Genomic DNA, 7,910 nt, shown 5'->3' with positions numbered 1-7,910 from the left:
TACATAGTACTGGCTGCTTTTGTGCTAGAAAAGCAGAGTTGAATACTTGCACAGAGAGGCAACACCTAAAAATTTACTATCTGGCCCTTTTCTGAAAAAATTTGCTGACTTTGCCAGAGATGTGACTGGACAACTCATCTTGTGAATTTATGTACCGCTATTTTTCACTTGCGGGCGCAGGAGGGCCTAGAGAAGCTACTCCACATTCAAGGTCAGGAGGGGCAGCCATGAGGAGATACCCCTCGTCCAAGGTAAGGAGCAGCAGCTGTGCTTTGCTGGAGCAGCTGTGAAAAGATACCCAGGTCCAAGGTAAGAGAAACCCAAGTAAGAGGGTAGGTGTTGCAAGAGGGCATCAAAGGGCAGACATACTGAAACCATACTCACAGAAAACTAGTCAATCTAATCACACTAGACCACAGCCTTGTCTAACTCAATGAAACTAAGCCATGCCCATGGGGCCACCTAAGACAGGCGGGTCATGGTGGAGAGATCTGACAGAATGTGGTCCACTGGAGAAGGGAATGGCAAACCACTTCAGTATTCTTGCCTTGAGAACCCCATGAACAGTATGAAAAGGCAAAATGATAGGATACTGAAAGAGGAACTCCCCAGGTCAGTAGGTACTCAATATGCTACTAGAGATCAGTGGAGAAATAACTCCAGAAAGAATGAAGGGATGGAGCCAAAGCAAAAACAATACCCAGTTGTGGATGTGACTGGTGATAGAAGCAAGGTCCGATGCTGTAAAGAGCAATATTGCATAGGAACCTGGAATGTCAGGTCCATGAATCAAGGCAAATTGGAAGTGGTCAAACAAGAGATGGCAAGAGTGAACATCGATATTCTAGGAATCTGAGAACTAAAATGGACTGGAATGGGTGAATTTAACTCAGATGATCATTATATCTACTACTGCAGGCAGGAATCCCTTAGAAGAAATGGAGTGGCCATCATGGTCAACAAAAGAGGCCGAAATGCAGTACTTGGATGCAATCTCAAAAATGACAGAATGATCTCTGTTCGTTTCCAAGGCAAACCATTCAATATCACAGTAATCCAAGTCTATGCCCCAACCAGTAACACTGAAGAAGCTGAAGTTGAATGGTTCTATGAAGACCTACAAGACCTTTTAGAACTAACACCCAAAAAAGATGTCCTTTTCATTATAGGGGACTGGAATGCAAAAGTAGGAAGTCAAGAAACACCTGGGGTAACAGGCAAATTTGGCCTTGGAATACAGGATGAAGCAGGGCAAAGGCTAATAGTTTTGCCAAGAGAATGCACTGGTCATAGAAAAAACCCTCTTCCAACAACACAAGAGAAGACTGTACACATGGACATCACCAGATGGTCAACACTGATCAAATTGATTATATTCTTGGAAGCCAAAGATAGAGAAGCTCTATACAGTCAGTAAAAACAAGACCAGGAGCTGAATGTGGCTCAGATAATGAACTCCCTATTGCCAAAATTCAGACTGAAATTGAAGAAAGTAGGGAAAACCACTAGACCATTCAGGTATGACCTAAATCAAATCCCTTATGATTATACAGTGGTAGTGAGAAATAGATTTAAGGGACTAGATCTGATAGAGTGCCTGATGAACTATGGAATGAGGTTCATGACATTGTACAGGAGACAGGGATCAAGACCATCCCCATGGAAAAGAAATGCAAAAAAGCAAAATGGCTGTCTGGGGAGGTCTTACAAATAGCTGTGAAAAAAAGAGAAGCGAAAAGCAAAGGAGAAAAGGAAAAATATAAGCATCTGAATGCAGAGTTCCAAAGAATAGCAAGAAGAGATAAGAAGGCCTTCTTCAGTGATCAATGCAAAGAAATAGAGGAAAACAACAGAATGGGAAAGACTAGAGACCTCTTCAAGAAAATTAGAGTTACCAAGGGAACATTTCATGCGAAGATGGGTTCGATAAAGGACAGAAATGCTGTGGACCTAACTGAAGCAGAAGATATTAAGAAGAGGTGGCAAGAATACACAGAAGAACTGTACAAAAAAGATATTCATGACCAAGATAATCACGACTGTGTGATCACTGACCTAGAGCCAGACATCCTGGAATGTGAAGTCAAGTGGGCCTTAGAAAGCATCACTATGAACAAAGCTAGTGGAGGTGATGCAATTCCAGTTGAGCTCTTTCAAATCCTGAAAGATGATGCTGTGAAAGTCCTGCACTCAAATGCCAGCAAATTTGGAAAACTCAGCAGTGGCCACAGGACTGGAAAAGGTCAGTTTTCATTCCAATCCCAAAGAAAGGCAATGCCAAAGAATGCTCAAACTACCGCACAATTGCACTCATCTCACACGCTAGTAAAGTAATGCTCAAAATTCTCCAAACCAGGCTTCAGCAATACATGAATGTGAACTTCCAGATGTTCAAGCTGGTTTTAGAAAAGGCAGAGGAACCAGAGATCAAATTGCCAACATCCGCTGGCTCATGGAAAAAGTAAAAGAGTTCCAGAAAAACATCTATTTCTGCTTTATTGACTATGCCAAAGCCTTTGACTGTGTGGATCACAATAAACTGTGGAAAATTCTGAAGGAGATGGAATACCAGACCACCTGACCTGCCTCTTGAGAAACCTGTATGCAGGTCAGGAAGCAACAGTTAGGGCCGGACATGGAACAACAGACTGGTTCCAAATAGGAAAAGGACTATGTCAAGGCTGTATATTGTCACCCTGCTTTTTTAACATATATGCAGAGTACATCATGAGAAACACTGGGCTGGAAGAAGCACAAGCTGGAATCAAGATTGCCGGGAGAAATAGCAATAACCTCAGATATGCAGATGACACCACCCTTATGGCAGAAAGTGAAGAAGAACTAAAGAGCCTTTTGATGAAAGTGAAAGAAGAGAGTGAAAAAGTTGGCTTAAAACTCAACAGTCAGAAAACAAAGATCATGGCATCCGGTCCCATCACTTCATGGCAAATAGATGGGGAAACAGTGGAAACAGTGACTGACTATTTTTTGGGGGGGCTCCAAAATCACTGCAAATGGTGATTGCAGCCATGAAATTAAAAGATGCTTACTCCTTAGAAGGAAAGTTATGACCAATCTAGATCAGATCAGATCAGATCAGTCGCTCAGTCATGTCCGACTCTTTGTGACCCCATGAATCGCAGCACACCAGGCCTCCCTGTCCATCACCAACTCCCAGAGTTCACTCAGACTCACGTCCATCGAGTCAGTGATGCCATCCAGCCATCTCATCCTCTGTCGTCCCCTTCTCCTCTTGCCCTCAATCCCTCCCAGCATCAGAGTCTTTTCCAAGGAGTCAACTGTTCGCATGAGGTGGACAAAGTACTGGAGTTTCAGCTTTAGCATCATTCCTTCCAAAGAAATCCCAGGGCTGATCTCCTTCAGAATGGACTGGTTGGATCTCCTTGCAGTCCAAGGGATTCTCAAGAGTCTTCTCCAACACCACAGTTCAAAAGCATCAATTCTTTGGCACTCAGCTTTCTTCACAGTCCAAATCTCACATCCATACATGACCACTGGAAAAACCATAGCCTTGACTAGATGGATCTTTGTTGGCAAAATAATGTCTCTGCTTTTGAATATGCTATCTAGGTTGGTCATAACTTTCCTTCCAAGGAGGAAGCGTCTTTTAATTTCATGGCAGTAGTCACCATCTGCAGTGATTTTGGAGCCCAGAAAAATAAAGTCTGACACTATTTCCACTGTTTCCCCATCTATTTCCCATGAAGTGATGGGACCGGATGCCATGATCTTCATTTTCTGAATGTTGAGCTTTAAGCTAACTTTTTCACTCTCCACTTTCACTTTCATCAAGAGGCTTTTGAGTTCCTCTTCACTTTCTGCTATAAAGGTGGTGTCATCTGCATATCTGAGGTTATTGCTATTTCTCTCGGCAATCTTGATTCCAGCTTGTGTTTTTCGAGCCCAGCGTTTCTCATGATGTTCTCTGCATATAAGTTAAATAAGCAGAGTAACAATATACAGCCTTGACATAGTCCTTTTCCTATTTGGAACCAGTCTGTTGTTCCATGTCCAGTTCTAACTGTTGCTTCCTGATCTGCATACAAATTTCTCAAGAGGCAGATCAGGTGGTCTGGTATTCCCATCTCTTTCAGAATTTTCCACAGTTTATTGTGATCCACACAGTCAAAGGCTTTGTCATAGTCAATAAAGCAGAAATAGATGTTTTTCTGGAACTCTCTTGCTTTTTCGATGATCCAGCGGATGTTGGCAATTTGATCTCTGGTTCCTCTGCCTTTTCTAAAACCAGCTTGAACATCAGGAAGTTCACGGTTCACATATTGCTGAAGCCTGGCTTGGAGAATTTTGAGCATTACTTTACTAGCCTGTGAGATGAGTGCAATTGTGCGGTAGTTTGAGCATTCTTTGGCATTGCCTTTCTTTGGGATTGGAATGAAAACTGATCTTTTCCAGTCCTGTGGCCACTGCTGAGTTTTCCAAATTTGCTGGCATTTGAGTGCAGGACTTTCACAGCATCATCTTTCAGGATTTGAAAGAGCTCAACTGGAATTGCATCACCTCCACTAGCTTTGTTCGTAGTGATGCTTTCTAAGGCCCACTTGACTTCACATTCCAGGATGTCTGGCTCTAGGTCAGTGATCACACCATCGTGATTATCTGGGTTGTGAAGTTCTTTTTTGTACAGTTCTTCTGTGTATTCTTGCCATCTCTTCTTAATATCTTCTGCTTCTGTTAGGTTCATACCATTTATGTCCTTTATCGAGCCCATCTTTGCATGAAATGTTCCTTTGGTATCTCTGATTTTCTTGAAGAGGTCTCTAGTCTTTCCCATTCTGTTGTTTTCCTCTATTTCTTTGCATTGATCACTGAAGAAGGCCTTCTTATCTCTTCTTGCTATTCTTTGGAACTCTGCATTCAGATGCTTATATTTTTCCTTTCCTCCTTTGCTTTTTGCTTCCCTTCTTTTCACAGCTATTTGTAAGGCCTCCCCAGACAGCTATTTTGCTTTTTTGCATTTCTTTTCCATGGGGATGGTCTTGATCCCTGTCTCCTGTACAATGTCACGAACCTCATTCCATAGTTCATCAGGCACTCTATCTATCAGATCTAGGCCCTTAAATCTATTTCTCACTTCCACTGTATAATCATAAGGGATTTGATTTAGGTCATACCTGAATGGTCTAGTGGTTTTCCCCACTTTCTTCAATTTAAGTCTGAATTTGGCAATAAGGAGTTCATGGTCTGAGCCACAGTCAGCTCCTGGTCTTGTTTTTGCTGACTGTATGGAGCGTCTCCATCTTTGGCTGCAAAGAATATAATCAATCTGATTTCAGTGTTGACCATCTGGTGATGTCCATGTATAGAGTCTTCTCTTGTGTTGTTGGACGAGGGTGTTTGTTATGACCAGTGCATTTTCTTGCCAAAACTCTATCAGCCTTTGCCCTGTTTCATTCCGTATTCCAAGGCCAAATTTGCCTGTTACCCCAGGTGTTTCTTGACCTCCTACTTTTGCATTCCAGTCCCCTATAATGAAAAGGACATCTTTTTTGGGTGTTAGTTCTAAAAGGTCTTGTAGGGCTTCATAGAATCATTGAACTTTGGCTTCTTCAGCCTTACTGACCAAACTAGACAGCATATTAAAAAGCAGAGACATTACTTTGCCAACAAAGATCTGTCTAGTCAAGGCTATGGTTTTTCCAGTGGTCATGTATGGATGTGAGAGTTGGACTATAAAGAAAGCTGAGTGCCGAAGAGTTGATGCTTTTGAACTGTAGTGTTGGAGAAGACTCTTGAGAGTGCCTTGGACTGCAAGGAGATCCAACAGCAGATCAGTCCTGATTGATTGTTCATTGGAAGGTGAACCTTAAATACTTTGGCCACCTGATGCAAAGAGCTGACTGATTTGCAAAGGCCCTGATGCTGGGAAGGATTGAGGGCAGAAGGAGAAGGGGACAACAGAGGATGAGATGGTTGGATGGCATCACCGACTCAATGCACACGGGTTTGGGTAGACTCCAGCAGTTCGTGATGGATAGGGAGGCCTGGTGTGCTGCAGTTCATGGGGTCGCAATGAGTCGGACACGACTGAGCGACTGAACTGAACTGAAGTGGACATTAGTTATGGGACTAAATTAATCTTCTTGATGTATTTGGACATTAGTTATTGGACTAAATTAATCTTCTTGATGTATTTGGGCAATTCCTACCATGCGAGTCTTGCTGGAGATAGCCAGACTGTTCATACAGGTCATATGCTCCATTCTGTCACCTCCCTGGCATCCAGGGTTTGGACATGGGACTTGGGACCACTAGCGACCCCATCTCAGACACTGTAGTTGGAGTGAGTCACACAAAATAGCACAGATAAAAAAGATCACATTCTGGCAGTAGCAGAGAGTTACAGCTAACTTTGAAGAGCAGCAGGGCAGCAGGATGGGGGTGCCTGCAGCAGAGACTCCCTTCTGGCTGTACCATCAGTGGTTTCCTTGCAGGCGGTTCCTTAGGGGGATGATCTTGTCTTTGCTTCTGGTTGACCAGCCTCCACACCTACCTAGCTAGGACAGGGTCAGACACTAGACAAGACAGCTTGCCTCACTCACTGCCTGCAAGGGAGAGGGGTCAAAGGCAGAAGTCAATAGTACGAACTCTAGGAGGACAGACAGTGGTTGATCCACTTCTGAATCCTTAGCATTCAGGACAGTGCCTGAAACTTAAAAAGCGCTCACTAAATATCTGTGGATGAGAGCACCTGTGAGTAAGCGCATGAATTGGTGAGAGCACACACTAGGGGCCTCTGATTTCAGTCAACCCCAGCCACACCTGAAACTGACAATGAGAGTTTTATGTATCAGGGTCTCATTAGAAGACGACAGAAAGAGCCCTACTCTAGGAGCCCTAGATAAGGCTTCCTGGGTTTCTCAGACCATCAAGTACTTGGTCAGTACTTGGGGATCGACATGTATTTGACTCTGGTCTGTGAGCCCCAGAGCCCACTCAGATGCTTGTCACTTCTTTCAGAAGCTGACAGCTGGTCAAGAAGCATGTTTGTGTGCACATGTATGCAGGTGGTGGAATATGGGACAGGGTGTACACTAGGTACTATTAGCTCTTGCCCTGGATCCCAGAAGTCCATGAAACTGGAAACTTAGTGTTGGTCCTAAGGACCTTTCCTGGTGGATTTGTGGTTTATTTATTTATTTGACTGTACCCTGAGGCATGTGGGAGCTAGCTCCCTGACCAGGAATCAAACCTGCACCCCTTGCAGCGGTTATCACTGTGAAGTCCCTGGCTTTGTAATTTAGAAAGAAGTGAATACAATAATGACTAAAGATCAGCAATATTACTAATATTTATGTATGCTGGGTGACAGATTTTTAAAGATCTGGAAGAAAGAGAGGAGCCAGTGAGAATTTTCACAGCAAAAGATCAAGAATCAACTGAAATTTCCACAAATTCAGTGCACTGATACCACAGTCAGTGGTTTCTCTGACAGCAGCAACTTTTAATCATCTCAAGATCATGGGGATGAAGCTCTGCTGTGACCATCCCACAGTGCAGAGCCTCAGCAAAAGCCAAGATTGTTTCAACAGGATTTCTGTAAAGAATGTTGTGTCAGAACCGGTTTTATTTTTGTCCCCCACCCCCATTAATCCTTTGAAGGCTTCCCTAGAGGCTCAATGGTAAAGATTCTGCCCATTGATGCAGGAGACAAGGATTCAATCCCTGGGTCAGGAAGATTTTCTGGAGGAGGAAGTGGCAACCCACTCCAATATGCTTGCCTGGAAAATCCCATGGACAGAGGAGCCTGGTGAGCTACAGTCCATGGGGTTGCAAAAGAGTTTGACACAACTTGGAGACTAAACAACAACAATCCTTTGAAACTTTGTTGAGAAGGCATGATCTTTCTCTGCCCATGGTGAAGACTTGGA

This window comes from Bos taurus, chromosome 10 (genome assembly GCF_002263795.3).
Source record: "Bos taurus isolate L1 Dominette 01449 registration number 42190680 breed Hereford chromosome 10, ARS-UCD2.0, whole genome shotgun sequence".
NCBI classification, from domain to species: Eukaryota; Metazoa; Chordata; class Mammalia; order Artiodactyla; family Bovidae; genus Bos; species Bos taurus.
This window is presented reverse-complemented; position numbering follows the sequence as displayed.